The following is a 19,664-nucleotide window of genomic DNA, read 5'->3' as shown; positions in this document are numbered from 1 at the left end:
CATGTATACATATATGTATGCACATAGACTAAGGTTATTAATCTTTAGAACGTTAAACAGATCTACTTGCATTTACTGACTTTTGAAAATCAAAAATTCACTGCGTAATTAGTTTATTTATTCATCGCTGAAAAGCTGGTATAACGAGTAAATACTTCAAAGCATTCAATTAGTATTCAAATCAGCAGTCAAATCAAATAAAATTGTTAAGCTGCTTTTACAAAACGTTTTTTTTTATCAATATACATAAGTACTTAAGTATGTATGTAAATAAATATGTATGTGTAATTTTTATTTGATTTTTTTTTGGGTTTCTGTGTTACTGGATCGAAGAAGCGACCTTGACCATGGCTTTGAGTTACTTCGGTTGCCATTTAATTAGTAATCACAACGAGTTTTCAAACGCGCACATATATTTTGAAAAATTTGTTAAATATACATATGCACATATACACCAATTGTTTAAGAATTTAGCACAAAAATGCATTAATTACATATAAACAAACGAATGTGCGTTTGCATTTGTTAAAATGTAATTGTAATAACCTTCATGGCGTTTTTAAAATGGGAGAACTGGTTTAAATTAAGTTTTCATAGATTTGTGGGTCATTGTCTTTGTTTTAGACAGAAGGTTTCATTGAATTGTTTTTGTTTTTATATAAAAAAAACTTTGTTTTTCTAATTTTGCATTGACTTGTCTTTTTTGCACGTGATCAGAAAAATATACATTCATACATATGTACATACATATTGTATATGCATGCATGCATGTGCTAGAATTTTTTGAGAGCTAAGAACTCATAAAATAGAATGTATAATTCTATACTTAATAGTGCAACGAACGATAATTACTTAGCAAACTCATGTTTAATTAGCATTCACATTTTTCAAAATTTAGATGACAGAGAGATGCAATGCTGATGAAATGGTAATTGAAGTAGGGATGTCGGAATAACATCGATGCATCGAAAATATCGAAGTTTTGCTTAGATGCATCGAAAATTTTCGACTCTATGTATAAATAGTCGGTGTATCAATGCGTCAATGTTTTTTGAAAACTGACAGCGCTAGTACGTTGCGCATCTGAAACAATTTCCTTCATTAATTTCGGTTTTTTTTAGCCTTTTTTAATGATCATGCCCCACTATTTCTCTATATAAAAGTAAATTACTTTTTAAGTTATACATATGCATGTTATGTTGTGAAATAATATCTGTAAAATCCTTTTCAAGCCCCTGTCACCACTTAAGTTCAGCCCCACGGCAAGGATACCAACATTGGCTGATTATGTTTGTGGGTGTAATTCCCCAAAGAGTGTTTGAGAAATGATGCTGAAGTGACCGTCCTTGGTTAGGTATGAATCTACATATATTTACACGTCTTTCTTCGTCGAATTTTGTTTATGCGTCTTTTATCGTAAATTTTTTTCACGCGTCCTTTTTCGCCATCAAAACACTGGCGAGTCTTTATTCGTGCCAAGTGCCGATATCATTTTCATTGCTTTTTGAATGAAGCGGGAAAACAACCGTATTTTCAAAAGCCTCCGCGCAGTGTTGCCGTTCAGAATTTTCAGAAAGTCGCAAGGAAGGGGTCATAGATGAAAAAAAGGGTCACCATATTATTTTTAACCGACTTCAAAAAAGGAGGAAGAATATATATATTTGTTTATGTATGTTACCGCAAAGTATGCCGATTTCTATAATTCTATAATTTTTTAAAGGAAAGGTGGTACCTCAAAGGTGGTCTCATACCAATCTGGTTTAGATCCGATAATTTGATAATGAAGAAATTATCGGTACTCTTAAATTTTTATATTGGAATTGAAGTCGGTTTTGTTTTTTGCACACAACAATCGAGTTGCTGCAAGAACAGTTGGATTTCGTACTTTCAGGAGCAAATATTTTTTAAAAGCATGGTTCTGTTAAATTTTCTAAAAAAATTCTGTGAAAAGGGGCAAAAGTCGACCATAATTTTGGAAAAGTGTCAAATATCTAAATTTTCAAAAAGTCGGATCAAAGGGTATTGGCGCTTATAAAGGGCCAAATTGCCCCTTTAGTCGCACAACGGTAACACTGCCTCCGCGGGCACGGAAGGGATCTTTGGCCCCATGGTCAGTAAATACGCAAGCTTTGTGGGATCTTTATGGGGATATGAGGAAAGCAGTGTATTTTCCGTAATAAAAAGAAAGAGGACGAAAAATGTGAGTGCAAAGAACTCGAAATGCGGGGTGATAGGAATATTTTAACCCTAATGGTCTGATTATGCATAATTCGCGTAACTTGGACCGTACTTCTGGGCATTAAATGACACAAATATTAATGACAAAATTTGACATTAAATTCTTTTCAAGATGGGATTTTTAAAATGGCAGACATTTTCATCATTTCAATTCGGCATACTACTCATACGAGAGTTAGCATTACCGAAGTCTTATATCCAATTTATACCAATTCATAACTATGTATTTGGCGGTTGGGCGACTTAGAAACTAGTCACTTCATTAAACTAACCCATGCCCACAACTGCAGCATATTTATCGCCATACTCTCGTGCGCTCACTCGCTTGCTTGCAAGTCAATCCAACTACACACCATTTCAAAAGTCACCAGCCATTCTCATTCATATCGCTTGACGGTGTCGACCTCACACAATCCAGCGCATGTTGTTGCGTATACGTAACATGAATTTCAACTTCACCACAACGATACATGGCAACTCTGTGCATAGCAACGCACAGTTAATAAAATCACAAGCAAAGGCTCGTTGAGGCTTCAGTCGTAATTCGTGCTTCGTCGTGGCAGCAGCAATACTAGCAGCTAATAGTTAATAAGCGGATAGCAAAAATAACGCTAACAACAAAAACGGGCGGAAATTTAAATTTCGAAATAAAAGCGTGAAAAATAATAATACGATCGGAAAAAACAAAAAAAGCGTAAAAAAAAAACAAAAAATTTTAAGAAAAACAACAATACATAATAAACAAAACAAAGTTTTAATAAAACAACAAGAAAAAACAACGAAGACAAACTAAACAGCGTAAAATAATAGAAAAGTGTGAAAATAATAAAAGTTATAGAAAAAAGGTAAACGCTAGAAAAGTGTCAAACGGAAATTGCTGTATCGAAGAGCGTGCGCAAAAAAAGACCACAACAAAACAAAATTGCGGGTAAACATGGCAACAACGATAACAACAAAGAAACATATTGAATAAGAATATTGAAGAGCAAAAGCGGCAAGTGGCAAGTGGCATGTGGCAAGGCAATGAATGTTAGTGGCAAGCGTGGCTGTTAATGTTGTGGCAACAAATGCAAATATTGCATTTACATACATACATATTTATTGGTAATAAGAAACTGACTGCAACAACAACAACTGCGTGCGCTTGCAATTGCAGGTGTGAAACCTACACACCGTTGCCTTCCCTTCACCATTACGGTTGCCTTCAACAGCAGCAGCAGTACCACCACCAGCACTACCACTACCTTTTGCCGCCTTTGTTCTTGTTTCTATTAAAAATTAAAAATAAAATATGTTTGGCTTGAAGTGTGCGTGTTTGTTTGTATGTGCATGCCTTCGCGTTTATTTATGCTAATTGTGCTATTTGTATTTGTATTAGAATTTGTGTGTGATTTTTTGTGCTTTCTGCTTTGCGCTGCGGCTATTTGTATTTGTTCGGCATTGCGTGGCTATTAAGCTGTTGGTAAACAGTTGATGGCATTGCGAATGCAGGTGTATACTTACATACATATGTATGTAGTATGTTCGTACTTACAATACAGTGCCGGCCAATTGAATAGTGCTCTCTTTTGATTCTTAGTATTGCCACTTTTCCTTTTGTTTATTTAATATTCATTAATACTAAAAAAAAAAAAAACATGTTCTATAACAAAAACCATGCAAATGCGATTTTCAGACTTTATTAAAAATATATAATTATGCAAGAAATTTTTATCAAAATTTCAAACTAAAAAAAAACATTTGATATTTTTTTTTTGAGAATGGAGTTTTATAACCCGTAAAATTTTAGAATAACAAAGTGCAAACATCAAAGTGCTAAAAACTACCGTTGGTTTTTGAGAATTCTTTTTCTGAGGGTTTTGCGAAATTTCTTTCATATAAAAATAGATTTTGCTCCTACGTTGCATACACAACAAATTCTAAAATTAAAAAAGAAAGTTGAAATTTTAAAGAAAATTTGTTGGATTCTTAAAAAGTTTGTATTAAGTTTAAAAATCGGATATACCACATGGTTTTTGTTATGGCATACGCTATAATTTTATAAAAAAATATGAATTATAAGTAAACAAAAGTAGAACTGTCAATACTTAGAATCAAGAGAGGGCGCTATTCCAGTGACCGGCACTGTATGTATGTATGTACTATATACATTCATACGTTAGTTGTGTTAGGTTTGCGCGCGACTTTGGCTTAACTTAACTGACCACTAAACAAAGCGTTCACGCAAGCTCGAGCCAAGCCAAGTCAAATCAAGTCAAGAACTGTGAATACAATAAAAAAAGAACGAAACTTAATTTTTATTCTAAGTTTTCTTGTTGGCTTTATTTTGCGCGTTTTTTCGTGCTAGGTATTGATTGCAGAATTTACTGGTTTACTGTTGCTTGTTGACTTTGAGTTGTTCTTAGACAAGCGTTGGCGTAGCTGGTGTATTAATTTATTGAAGCAATTGAATTAAAAAAAAAATATATATGTTTACATACATATGTGAAAATTTGTAGTGCGGAAAATTGCCAAAGTGCAAAGATTAAAATAAAAACAACAAAAAATTATACATATAGTTAGGAGTAAATTAGAATTACTAAAAAAAAAAAATATGAATAACAATTTGATCTTAAGTGAAAAAAGGGAGATAAAGATATAAAAAGTAAAGTACCACAATTAATTGGAAATAAATACAAACAAATGTATCAAAAATATTTTTAATTAAATTTAAAAACAGTTTTCTGCGGGGGCATTTTAATTAAACTACACATGCCCATTTTCTTCCTACCAAATAGAGAACCAAAAACTTTAAAAATTTTATATGAATCAAAGTAAAAAAAAAAATAATAATCTTATTAAAAAAATATATATATAATTTTAAAGGGCTTTTTAAAATAATATGTATTTTAAAAAAATTTTCGATTTATAAAGCATTTAAAATCGATTGGCCTCATTCATAAAAAGTAAACTAGGGTTATAGAGCTCTATAAAGCGAAATTTTCATCAGTTAGTATTTTTTTTTGAATTTGCACGTAGTCTTTGTCAGCTAATCTGTTAATTATAGCGCTTCAATAACCCTGGTCAATATTATTGACTGAAGCTTCAAAATGTTGCCTCAAACTTGGGCGTCGATACTGGGTTGGAAAAAAGCCACACGCGCATTTGGAAAGCGGAAGCGGTTCCATGACGCAACCTATGGGGCAGAATATGTATGTATTGGAGAGTCCTGTTAAGCGTTTCAAAGTCCAAGTTTTCTATCCGCCAACAGATCTTTTACCGATTGAAGTGGCCGCGCTGCATGCAATAATATCAAAATGTCCAACTTGTTTACACCGATTCTTGAGCCACTGCGATATGTGGGTGATCTTCCAGAAACTCGGGCCTGTTTTAAGCTACTGAACGCGGAACTTGAGAATGCTATAATGGTTGCTGCTCGAGCACTAAAAACTGCATATCCAAATTATTAAGCAAGGTTCTTACTGACTACTAATAAGATTCATATTTTTGAACCAATTAGAACAAATAATACTTCATCAATAAACCGAATATAGCAAAGAGAGAAATCCATCTTTAGACAAAGAGAAAGGGGCGTTTTTCGCACAATTAGTCCTAACCTTATCAGGGTAGCAGGGACAAAATTTGTGTAGTATCGTCAAAGTGACCAGAAAGTGAATACATTCTAGCAAATACGGACGATCAATTGCTAAAAATTAAAGAAAGGAAAGTTTTAAGATTATTTTCAATCATATTAATAGAGAATTGGAAATAAGGCCTCCAAATAAAAGCGGAAATTCCAACCTAGAACGAAGAAGAGCTACTGAAAGCAGTTTAAGCGTATGAGGGTCCAAAAATTTAAATTTCTTCGAAAAAAATTCAAAGATGAAAACGTTTTAGTAAAAATTAAATTTATATGACCATTAAATAAAAAATTTGTGACAAAAATTACTCCATGTCCTTAATTTCTTCAACAGATTGAAGCACGTAGATTATGTAGGACGGTTTTCAAAATATTTTGACTTTTAGGAAAAGTAATCTGAAAGCATTTCTTTTATTAAATGAAAGGCGAGACCTCTGACAACAAAGAAATAATGTATCTAATTCCGCTTGAAGACAAAGTGCATCGGTTGCGTCATGAATAACGGAAATTTTTTTTAAAGTCATCGGCGTAAATTAAAAAGTTGGCGAAAGAAAAACAATAATGGTATTCACCAAAGTGAGCAAGTGACCTGGCAGTCTGGCGACAGAGCAGATCAGCTCAAGCAACGACTATTGCCAAAGTGCCAGGCCACTTGCTCAATTTGGTGAATACCACTAATATCATTAATAAACAAAGCAAACAGTAGTGAATCCAAAATGCTTGCTTGAGGAACTTCCGAAGTAGCGCGATAAATTCAGAAGAAACGCCATCAACAGTCACCACATAATGCCTATTGTTTTTTTTTTTTGTTTTTGTCGGAATCAGACACGAAAACAACGCGTACAAAAACAGCACCCAGACTCCCCCAGATGCATATTAAATACTTAGGTAGGATTTTAGCAATTAAAGAAAAACGGAGTTCTAGCTTTCGATTCTATCACCTTTTCTTTCTTTTTTTAGAGCTTCTCAAATATTGCAAATAACCCCATTTTTTTCACTTTGACCTCGATTTTCTCAAAATATGGAGCTGATCGAATCTTTATACTTACGGATTCGTAATCAGCACAAAAACATTTTAACATTTGCCACACCAAATATTTATTCCTTTTTTGTTGGCCTGTGTAACTTTTTCGTCTATTATTGAATGTAAAAAAAAAATTGCAGTTAATTAAAAATGCATACAATCAATTAACTGCTGGCATTATATCGTGAATATAAATTTAAATACGTGTGCTTTTGCATTTATCTATGTATGTATGCAAAAAGGCGTAACTAACAAAAATGTTTATTTTTTTTTTTGTTTTTTTGCATAAAACGAAGTGGGTACCTGTAATTCGATGAAATGCATCTTAATATACATATCAATAAAAAGTTTTTGGATTTTTTTGTTAGTTACGACCTTTTGCATTTCAGGTGACGATATACAAATATATATTTGTTTGTTTTTTAATGTCTCTCTTGAGTATTTTTTCACTCGATGCAAGGAAAGCTATGAATATTAAATACTAAGTACTTGAAAACATTGCAAACTAAAGTAAAATGTAAAATTTTTTATAGAAAAAAAAAACGAAAACAAAAAATGTTTGAAAGAATTTTAACAGCACTGAGCGGCAGTCAGAAAAAGATAAGCAAGCGTTATGACAACTATGAAGGAGGATGAGCTCTAGAATATTGAACCATCTGCCGTTATGTTGCTAAACGTTACCAGTTCTTTTACAGTGTATTACAGTTTTACTAACTTGGTCTTAAGTTGATCTAAATTATTTGAAAAATCGCATATAAGACTACATTTACTAATATTCTTTTATTTAAGGGTAAAATTTAATGGCGCACATTTTTGAAGAACATTTAACCCACTATTTCTCACCCACGTGGGTTGTTTTGAACCTTGTTTGGGCATCAAACTTCAGTTGTTTTAAACTATGGAAAATTCGTCTTATTGATTTGATACCCATATTATTATCAACATTGCTCTGAAGTTTTTCAAATACTATTTGCGAAATTTCAAAGTATTTCTAAACAACCTGACGTCAGAAAAAAAAACTATAAAGGCAGATTTATTATATTTGGTCTCTACTTTCGCGAGTGGACGAATATGTAGATTCTTCGGGTGTGTAAAATTGACTGTAGCACGGTGTTATCATACCCAATTTCGGCCTTGCATACATATGAATCATTCCATTTCAAATCGAAATATGGTTCCAAATTTCACAATTTCCCGGTTTCGCAAGTTAATATTTTGAATATACCAAAAACTATTATAGATAGAAAAATGCTTGGGGTCTCGTTTTAAAGGTGATATTTGGGGTTACGTAAAAAATACATATTAAAAAAAAAATAAAAATTCAGAATTTTGAAATTTAAAAAATCGTAAAAGCAAAAACTTATATAAATTTTTGGCATTTTTTTATATAATCTATACGTATTTTTGGACTTTGTAAACAAGTTTTTTTTGCCAACTCAAAATTAAAAATTCGAATTAAATTAAAAGTGTTAAACCTCACTGTATTTAGAGTTTGCAAACAAATGTTTTTGCAAAGTTCAAAATTTATATATTAAAAAAAACACCTTGAAAATTTCAGGAACTTTTAAGAGTTATTGTACAAAAAAAAAATCAGCAAAACATTTTTAAAAGTTTCTGCTCTTACGATTTTTTAATTTCAAAATTCTGTAAACTTTTATATATATCTTTTTATTATAGCTCCAAATATCACCTTTAAAACGAGACCAGAACTTGTAACTAAAATAGTTTTTGCGATATTCAAAAATTATGCTTACAAAATCCCGGAAATTGCGAAGTTTAGAAGTTGCATAACTTTCGAAAAAAAAATATGTTTTTCCTTCGGCAGAACTTTGCTGTATGTATATAATAAAAGAAAAGTTCTGACCACAATTCATCCAAATCCAAAATGGTCGACTCCAACCATTTGTCGATTTGACACGGATTGACCCCTATACATATGTATACAAATTTACAGAAATTCACAAACATTTCTTTTTTTAGCTTTAAACTATTTAGTTGCAAATTTTTTTCGTCCACAATAAAGTTTTTTGAACCACTATTTTATTTTCTTTCTTTTTATGCTTTGCACGCTTGATTGCCTCCGAATGGTGTAAGCCAGCTAATATTTTATTACCCCTCTGAGGGCAATATTTTTCGCCAAATTAACACAGTTTTTATTGCTAATGCGTTAATTTGTGAATTTTTTCTTCTACAAAAACAGCTACCAGTGATAAATGCGATCCATTAAACTGTACTAAAAAAAAAAAATAAAATAGAAAAATTAATTGAACCCAAAAATTTACGAAAAAGAAGCGGTACAAACGTAGCAGACGCAAAAATAAGTGAAAAACCAATAAAGCTGTCGGAAGTGAGGCAACAAATTTGATGTTATCAAGCAACCAACAAACAAGATATACAAATATAAAAAAGTGTTAAAAAAATAATTTTCAAACAATATACTCGGCGCTCTTTTCGCTTTGCAATATTAATTTTTGGAGCAAATTTGCCAAGGTTTTATGATAGCTTAGCTGGCCACCAATCAGCCACAAAAGCAAAAAATAAAGAAGAAAAAAAAAATAAATAAACACGAACAAATTACAACACTAATAACGGGGATTACAACAGCAGCAGCAGCAGCAGCAGCGCCAACACCAAAAGCCATAGCAGCAACAACTGTAACAACAAAAACGGCTGCAACACTAACCTGCAACATTTGGGTATGTTATAAATACTCGCATACATAAATATTTTTCCATTACGCACAACTGCATTAATTTGGGTAAATTTTTTTTGTTTTCCAAACCCAACAGCAAAATGTACTAATAATACTGAGTTTATTATTCTTCAGTGAGTGGTTAGTCACTGTAGGGTTAAAGTTTTAATTTTTGTGCACCTTTGACTAGTGCATACATATGCTTCCCTCTTCAAGGTTAGTACGTAAACTAAATAGACTGAAAAAATCAGATTATTTCCTTTTGTTGTTGTTGCGTTTTAGAGTGCAATAAGGCGAAAGAATCCACTAGAGAGAAGAGTCAGTCTTATAGCACTTCCTAGTGAACAAGACGAGTTCAATTTTCAGCGAGTCCACTATTCGCAGACCAAATAGTTCAACAGGTTCAATATTAAGTAAATTTTTCGACATTGAGTCCAGTTTTATATGGTTTAAAGCGGTCAAAATCTAGTCACCCCTAGCTCGATAAGCATTTTGAAGAATATTTGATCACAATTTAGCTTAAGAGTTGAGAGTATTCTCACCCCTTGGTAATCCTTTTTTTACTTACTTGGTTTTAGTTTTCCCAGTAAAATTATAGATTATGCAGATTATTTAATACTAGCAACCAACTAGTTACTTTTGAACTAGTCCGCATTAGAAAAAGATTAATAATAATTCTAGTACTTTACTTATTGTTCTATTGAAAATCTGCCTTATCCTGAATTTCACCCGAAACAAATTCATCCAAAATTTTTTCAACCGCCCGTAGTTAATACACAACCAGCGACAAGTGAATGATTTCGGGGGAAAATTATTCTCATAAAAAAAGTCATAAGGCTGAAAAAAAGTAAAATTTTTAAGGCAGTAACATATTGGTCGCCTTATAACTAGTTATTGGCCCATACTAACTACTAGGCCATCCACCATTGTCTGTAATAGCACTCGTATTAAAATTCGTAATTGAGGCAGTGTAAATATAGTCGAGACCGAATCGTATTTCCGGAGTTAACATAACTATAAATTTTATAACTTTTCTAGGTTATATTCACTTAAAACAAAAGTATTTTGAACAATTTTAAGATACTTCAATTTAAGTTTATATTTAACTGCATACATATCTGGAGTCTTACCACTTGCAGAAGACTCGTAGTTCAGAACTTTTTTTTATTTCTCTTATTTAACTTTTCTCTACTTAGTTTGTTTATTCATCACACGCTTACACATTTTATCGCCATTATTATTTATGCTATCTTATTTGCCACACAATGACGACTAGCATAGGAAAAAAGAAACAACAATAGCAACAATATGTATATATTTAGCATAAGATTGTGAAAAAATATGATTGATTTCGTCTACTTGTTGACTTATGAATTATTAATTACTCTGCTGCGAATGTTTTATTGTTTCTTTTATTTGTTTTCCCTCCATTTGATTCACTTGTTTAGAGTTATTTTTTAATTTCTTTTTTATATGTGGTCGCTCTTTTCAGTTCACATTGCAAACTATTTGGTTTTTTTATTGCATTTTTGCATTTACTTTATTTGATTGCTAATTTTTGTTTGTTTGTTTGGCTTGCGAAAAATGTTTGCGCAAAAAGCGAAGTGTGGTGAGAGTAGTTGGTAGATATAGTGTTTTTTCTGTTTTTTCTTTGCTTGTTATAGAATGCAGTATTGTATAATAAACACTTAAAAGTTACTACACACATTTATTTGGCTTTGGCGGGCACTAAATTTTTTTTGATTAGAAGCGATGAAGAGATTTGGAAAATTTCAATTAATGGCGTTGTTCGGTCGAAAATGTTTCATTTTGTGAAATGGCATAACTTTCACTAATCAAATAAAGTGCCCATCACAACTATTCTATACAAATATATTTAGTTTATTATTTAAGACGATTTTCATGAAGAAAATGAGCATTGATGACAGTGAAATTTGACTGTTGTGCATTGGCAGGGTTTTATTACACCAAGCACAAGATCGCTCTTACCCAATTCAACGGAAAGTGACCGTGAAAGTCCATTTGAAACCGTTGTAGCGGTAGTCGAAGTTTGAAAGAGAGACTTTTTTACGCTATGCCCTTTGAATATTTTTATCTTTATTTGTCTCGGTTGGCGATCATGCTACTCAAAACGATCCTCAAGCTTCTTTTGATTTGTGCAAGAGGTAGAGATTTCCATTGCCGTTTGATCAAAGTTTTCAGTCTTAGAGCAATGACCTTCTGTGTTTGTATTTACTGCCAATTTCACAGCTTCAGAGTTCCAACTGGACTCGCAGTGCCTATTTATGGCATCCCCTGAGAACGTTCCACCTGTTAGCAGAGGTGGAAAAAAACGTGACCGCTCGAACATTATTAACCCAGGGAACGAATATTAATTGTTGTTTCAAGTCTCCTATATATATTTTTTTAATTTTCTTGTCGAACTCTTTTCTTCGTTTTGGGGGTAACTCATAAATGTTTCTAACTACATAGTTTTTAATATGTAAAATTCATTATAACGAGCAGCAGAATCGATTTGCTTCACGGTTGCTACTTTCCCTTCAATTTGCACTAAAAAATTTAAAAATCGGGCTTCTTAATCTCATCAGCTTTCATTTGAAAATATTCAAAACGGTTCAGAATTGTAGGCTATAGACCCTTTTGAAACTTAATTTCTGAATGCGGCATTTCGGTATTCGCCCCAGGCAAATATTCTGCTCGGAAGAAGAAGTAAAACGTGTCAGGGGATTCAGTACCTCAGTACCTCACCACATTGCATTCTTAGTTTTTTTTACCTATCCGTTTAAGGGCCAGCCATATGCAGTCAACGAAGCCACCACAATTTCCTTACCCGGTGACTACACGTCAAAATTGTCCTATCTTGCCAGCTCATGGGCCATGCAGATTTCTGCGATATCAATGCGGCCTGGAATTCATATGAACTTGGGACAGTCAAGTCGAGATCAGTAATTGTCGGAACATTTTTGTGTGTATCGTCAACAAAGCAAGCCCCTTAGTTGCCGCCTGTTCATCGGAATATACATAAGTATGCATTTCCTTCGGGCTTCAATCGGCAGCTTTGTTTATAATAGTTACCCTGCAGTGATTCAAAAGCCTTCACATCGTTTAATAGAGAGTTCCTCACAGAATACACATCTACCTTCTTTTTCTTTCAACTGCATAAACTTCGATCTTGCAGTGCATCTGTGAACCTTGGTTCGTAATAATACAATACATCCATTCCTCGCTTGAAACAATGTGAGTAGTGAAGGTCCTTCAATGAAGGATTTATTAGTCGGGCCCAGTGCTGGTATACAGTGGTCGGTTAAGGCTAGCAAAGCCAGATACTCTTTATTGCGAGTATTTCTGTGCCCGTCTAGTAAAGTAGCCTAATTCGAGATAACCTACTTTCCCTTTAAAAAAATATTTGAATGAGTTCCTAAATAATTTGTTTTTGCGATTAAGTTAAGAGTAGTTTAAGGTGCCCTTTTACTAGAAGCCTAGTCAAAATATGAAATTTTATTATTTTTTAATTCAAGGTCAAACTTTCAAAAGTCACTTAGCTACTTTCTTTGAAAGACTTTGCAATTATGAATCGTATATGTTAACTGAAATTGCACTTAAAGTGCTTCCATGGCTGGAAAACATATATCTTTGTGAATATTCGACAATTTTGTACGAAAATAGATTGAAAATTTCTTAAAATCGCATACATGCGCAAGAACAGTAATAATAGTCAGTTGCACAAATTAAAAAAAAAAACAGAAAAATTCAACAGAAATCCAACAGTCCAACATACGGCATAGAATGTGTAGCCACATGGAAGGCAAATATTTGCAAACGAAAGCAACAATCAACAAATTAGAAATCGACTTAAAAGAACAGAATGGTCAATGCAAAGCAATGGCAGCCAAGTAAGCGGAGGTAGGTAAGGTTGGTAGCAGTGGTTCTTTTATTCTATCAAGCTGACTGCAGAGACATAGAAGGCAGCGAGGAGAGAAGGTCACCATCCAGACTTGCTTGCCTTTTCGCCTATCTACTCATATTCTACACGTACACCTTGCTTACTTATTTTCATGTATGTACATACATATGTATGTATGTAAATTGTACAAATGTTTATAGCATTCGTATTTGTTTGCACCACTTTTAGTTGCTTTTGTTGCAATCTATTACAAAATGAACTTACCGAACTGACAGAAGGTCGACAAGTCGGTCAATTTAACAATCAAAGAACTGTACTATGAATAAGTAACTAGTGCTACCTGTCAGCTGAGTGTGCTCAAGGTGAGTTGATGGGGTGCCTGAAGGGGGAGTTGTGGTGGAAAATACAGAATCGGGCGTAATATGCGGAATATGAACATACAAGGTGGTGCAATAAGACCGCAAATTTTCTTTTACATATAAATAAAAGATAACGAAACTTGCCGAAAGGATTTCTTATTTCATAATGTTTTTTAGTCTATGGCATGGCAAACACAATATCCGTTAACTCCTCGAGCAACACAGCATGGGCATATAAACATATGCCATGACTTTTTGGCATAGTTCGGGCTGTACATTATTTATAATGCGCAAGCTTTCGATCTTCGGCTCTGGAGTCGTCTCGGACTTACTGTCATACACTATCATACTTTTCACGTAGCTGCAAAGGAAGAAGTCCAATGGTGTCAAGTCGCGGCCATTTAACCTTGTTATTTCGTGAGATAATAGGTCTTGGGAACTGCGTTCGCAATAGGGCCATTGTTTCATGCGATGTGTGTGCAAGTGGCACTATACTGTTGAAACCACATATTGTCCAAGTCGATGTTATCTGATTCAGGCCATATACAAATTGTTATCATGTCACGATATCATTCATATTTCACCGTAACAGCGTTACCGGCATCATTTTCGCGCCAATATATATAAATCCGCTGAACGGTGCTGTAGGAAAGGTTCAATTGCTGTGCCCGGCGACGAATTGAGTTCGCAGCGGCCTGGCCCACACAGCAGCACTACAGCAGCAATATTTTCGGCCGAACGACCTCTAAGAAGACGTAGGAGGTGTTGCCAAGTTTTGCGTTGACCCAGCTGACGGCTGATTGTCGACCCGGTTGGCCTGACAGTATGACAATTTTCATAGACCACTTTCACACATTGTTCAACTGAGTATCGCTCCATGACTAAGTTTGCCAAGGCCTGTATTACCAATGGACTGAAAAAATAATAAATAAAAAACATTAACATATCAAAAAGAATTGCTGTCAAAGATCGCTCATCACTTATGAATCACCCTATAGAACGTTAGCAGACAATCGACAAAACCTGACTGCAAGTTGAGACAATATCAGTTTGCAGCATTTCGAAAAGAAACAAATACACAACTCTACTCGTATATGCATTTGTATGCTTCTGTAGACTAACTGACGTGTGGCAATTCGGACGGGTGGCGTCGCCTTTGAGAAAACCAGTTGGGCGTTTAAACTTTACATTTCTTGTTGCAGTCGATCTGTTGGAAAATCCAACATCAGTGTTTTAGAAAGAGTTTAAAACCCAATTTCAGTACATTTAAAATATTTTCCATAAGTGAAGTGCCTTTTAAGTATTGCGCTGATTTTTTGATTTCCATAGCGTTACACAATTTGATGCCGCAGATGTCCAACTCAGAAAAGTTTAGATCTCATAAAGTAACGTAACCAGGATTTTGAAAAGGTGCGATAAACAATGCCCAGTGTTGGCGTTGAATATTATTTATCTCCTTCTTAGCCTGAAAAAGAAACCGTTTATTATAAACGCACAAGTGCATATATTCAGGCAGGCCACCAATCGAGCAATTAGCTAACCTTATCGCGATTTTTCATAGAAGATTTCAATTCTTAATTGGTCGATTAGTGCTTAAATGAGTGCTAACGAATGAATTTTTTTCATACAGCCCTGCTGGGTATGTTTAATTTTGACTTTGTGATATGTTTATTGAACAAATATCAATCAGCTGTTTGTTTCTGTTCCTCTGTTAAAGCTGATATTCCATCAGTGATGAAAATTTTAAGTTTCAAATTGTACCCAGTCGGCGAAAAAATTTTACCTTAGAGTAGATAAATGGAGTAGATAACCATTCCTTTCGATACCATATCAATTTCAAGACTCACATTAAATTTGGCTATAAAAAGAATCTCTTCGAGCAGTTCAAGACAAAACTATATTTTCGAAAAGGTGAATCACTTTCCTCCGAGATCTTCGATCTGACGTTTTAAAAATAAATATATACTTTGACCACTTTGACTTTTATGCTCTTGAGAACAATTCTTTGCATTTTGTGGTAAGAAGGAAAAGCCACTTAGAAAGCAGAGCATAACACTCGAAGCCAGGCAGATACTTACAAAAGATACAAAGGAAGGGCTCGGCAATCTCGCCGTCTTTGCAGGATATCCAGTTCATTCATTACGCGGTTTCTTTGGGCGTATTTCTTTAACCATAGAGGTTCATTTTATCATCGAGTTTTCTTAAACTGCCCTTGTGACAAGCGGCGCAAATTTCTTTTGTTCATTTTGACTTTGTTCTTTTCTCTTACATCAGAAAATCTTTTTGGACAGCACTCGTTTCGCTCGCACGCCTGACGCGCAGAATTCCAACAGCAGAAGTACGTTTTTTTGAGATTGGGGTGGGTTATTTGTTCTTACTGCTACCGAAGATCTATGGCATGAAGTCGGATCGAAAAACTCAGATGTGGCACCCACGACCCAGTTCTTTAGTTGGGACTGGGACCAGAATAGGATCCCATACAACAGGTAGTCCACTATTACACGAAAAAGCTGCCCAGTGTACAGGAGGCACTGTTGGATAAAAGTAGAGTGTCCCTTTAACTGAAAACCATCCAATGGACATGGAAGCACCTAACATCTTGAATTAGTGGGGGAATGATTAATAGATCCCGCCTTTGGCCTAGTACCGTATACCTACTCAAGAAGCCGTTTTGGGAAGACTCAAAAGGGACATTTGTACCATTTTCTCAGGGTTCGACTTTCGCTAGAGGGGTTTTGTTTTACCGGAGAAGGGACTACTCTAGAGTAGTTTGAGATCTTTCGATACTATTACGAATAGTTGGGACTTCACTCTTTCGCCTTTTCCAACACCACAAGCTAGGATTTTGGGTTGTTTAAGTTTCATTTTACCTTATTCTTTTACCACTTACTCAAATAAGATCTTTTACTGACCAGAAAATAAGGGAAGAAAAAAGAAATGATCGACTAAAACAGGTCCATGCCGCTGCAAGTTCATCGGTGTTTCCGGAGCAGTGGCGGTGTCCCACGGAGGCTCCGTTAGAATATAGTCAGAAAACACCTCGAATGACAAACATGCGACGTGAAATGGCAATGCTCAACATACCTGACCTACGGGTGAATATCGGTAGAGTTAGTTAAAAACTGGGTTTCCTCGTGTAGAATCCGAATTTATGTGCATACCTAGAACCCATAAAAATTGAGGAGAATAGTACACAGCCTCAGTTTAAGCGAGGGGGATGTGTTTTCTGGTCAGCCGGGCGTAAATATAAATATGTATTTCAGCAATTGGATTTTGTTTTGCTAAGTATTTTAAGTATTCATATATGATTGAATACAAAACATGCAAAAGATTAATGTTTTACCTGCAGGGTATTTACCCCCACTTCAGCGTCTAATGGCACTGATGGCGCTTGCGGCAGTAGCTGTTGTTGTCGATGACGGCGCAGTAGTACCTAGGCTTCGCTTTAAATTGGCTCACAAAGAATCATTTTAAATTTTCACATTTTTACTCTGCACTTACAAAAATTATACTTAGTTGTTATTTCATTCTCATAATTTCAAGCATGAAAGCTGTTGTTGTAATACATATTTATTATTTGATTATGTGTGCGCGTGTTTAGTTCGTTTCGCAAAAGTTGAGAGTTTTGCCCACTTTATGTAGACTTTAGTAACTACATACATACATTATGTATGTATGTTACATGCTAGACATTTTGTTATTATTATTTTTGTTGCTCCACTTACTGTAGCTACTGCTAGTTGCTGCTATTTTCATTATTATAAATACAAGTGCATACATACATACGTTCAGAAAAAATTTGCCTACCTCTACATACATACATATATAGCATATAAATACTTACATTACTTGCATCTAACGTCTACTGTCGAGCTGAGCTCTTTTTTTGTGTTCGCTAGTTTTCTTCTTCTTCTACTTCTTCCATATACACAAATGAATATACAATGCTATCTGGGCAATAACAATCAAAATTACAACAATAGCCATAAAAGTTTGCTGCTTTGGCAAATTATTTTATTTGTCTGCATTTGTCGACTGGTGGCAGTGGCCGATAAGGCAACAGCAGCCAACGCGACCGTCGCACAATGGGGCAGACACCCTGAAAAAATGCGGAGACTAAAAAAAATATTGATTTAAAGATAATTTTCCCATATTGCTTAATTGGAATACTGACCAAGGTACTGTTAGACAATATTTAATAATAATAATAATAATAATAATAATAATATTTTGGCGCTTACACTTTTGCTAAGTGTTTGGCCGAGCTTCTCCTCCAATTTGCGGTATGCGTGTTGATGTTCTTACACAAATGGAGGGGCCTAAAGTTTTAAGCCGCCGCTGATCGGAAAATCGATTTTATGAGAATCTTTTTCAGAGCACAAATACATTCTGAGGTTTGACATTGCCTGCCGAGGGCGATGTCTAAGTAGTACAGTATTTAAATAGCCCACAAAAACACAGCTCCTTTTAACAATGCAGTAAGCTTGCTTCTTGCAGACTGAGCTTTTTAATATTAGAGGTTTTGGTGCTATTTTTAAGTAATTTTTTTTTAATTTATAGGCCATAGCTACATTCTTTAATTATAAAGAGTCAAGAGATTTACAATTTTGAGTACTTTTCTGTGATTTAGTAACTAACAATAAGAGGCATTCCTCGTTCGTATTCGTCCACAGTATTTTTTTGGATAACATAAAGGGACATAGGAAAGGTTGGGAGTAATTATATAAATATTAACATCTTTCTCAAGCAGCTAAAAAAACAATTTTTTCTTATGCACTTCTTCGGGGTTATATAGAGATAAATTGAAGATGTATGCACCGCAATCTAGTAGATCTGTTGCGCCCTCCATTAATCACAGCACATCTTGTATTCACAAAGGGTCCAGGAGAGCCTTTGGAGGTAAGGCCACTTAGAGCCCAGGCTGTTCATTCTTCGCTTCGCTATAGCCGAACTGGTGTCTCCCTAGTTAGATCACAGCAAAGACGTCCTCTTAGTCTGCAGTGTCCAGTGAGTATGTCTGTAATGATTCTAAGGTTTTGTTTGGGGCGGTTAATTAAAAGTTTTTATGTTTTGTGTTTGCACCCCGCTTGAATAATATTCGAAATTCTGCCCACGGGCATGGATAGCCTCATTCTGGGACCATAAATCCCTGCCCAATGCCTTCTGGTGTTTTGGAGCCGTCTTTATACCATTGTATGGTGCGGGATTGCACATGTCCCTCCATGATAGAGTTACTTCAGGTCACCTTGCTGCTGAGCTCTGACTTAAATTTGTTTTCGAAAACAATTACATTCTTTATATAATCTCTGTGGAAAAGGACTAGTGGGAGCTGGGATCCTAAATTCTAGATATTATTAGACATTAGGGCTCTACCTCAGCCATAATCATATTTTCTGAAGATTAAGAGCGTGCGATTGGCTGTACCGGCAAGACTTCCCTGCTAAGCAACTGCACACCATTAGTGCCCGCTTAGTCCAGGATTAGACCCAGATACTTAACCTCGGCGGATACCTTAACCAAGACCTCATTCAGCACTATATTTCTCATGGCTGGTAGACTCCTTTTCCTAGTGAAGAGTACGGTGGCCGTCTTTGAGGGGTTTATATTGCGTCCTTTTTATATAGAGCACATTTTCTCCACACTCAAAGGCACCATCTACCTCCGCAGTCAGCGCATATTGAGCGGTGTCTGTGGACCTTCACACTATATACGCATGCTGGTTCTTCAGACTTGCTATTTATTGCTTCCCTTTTTAACCGACTTCCAAAAAAGGAGGAGGTCATCAGTTCGTCGGAATCTTGTTTTTTTTTTTTTTTTTTTTTTTTTTT

General features: G+C 34.9%; 1 protein-coding gene across 1 annotated transcript in view; it reads left to right on the top strand.

Moving 5' to 3' along the window:
• Positions 1-19,664, top strand: part of LOC118740064 — an 806,655-nt gene that overhangs the window by 106,374 nt on the left and 680,617 nt on the right. The window lies entirely within an intron of this gene.

Source organism: Rhagoletis pomonella, unplaced genomic scaffold, assembly GCF_013731165.1.
Source record: "Rhagoletis pomonella isolate Grant_MI unplaced genomic scaffold, Rhpom_1.0 Rhpom_scaffold_00005, whole genome shotgun sequence".
Lineage (NCBI taxonomy): Eukaryota > Metazoa > Arthropoda > Insecta > Diptera > Tephritidae > Rhagoletis > Rhagoletis pomonella.
This window is presented reverse-complemented; position numbering and strand designations above follow the sequence as displayed.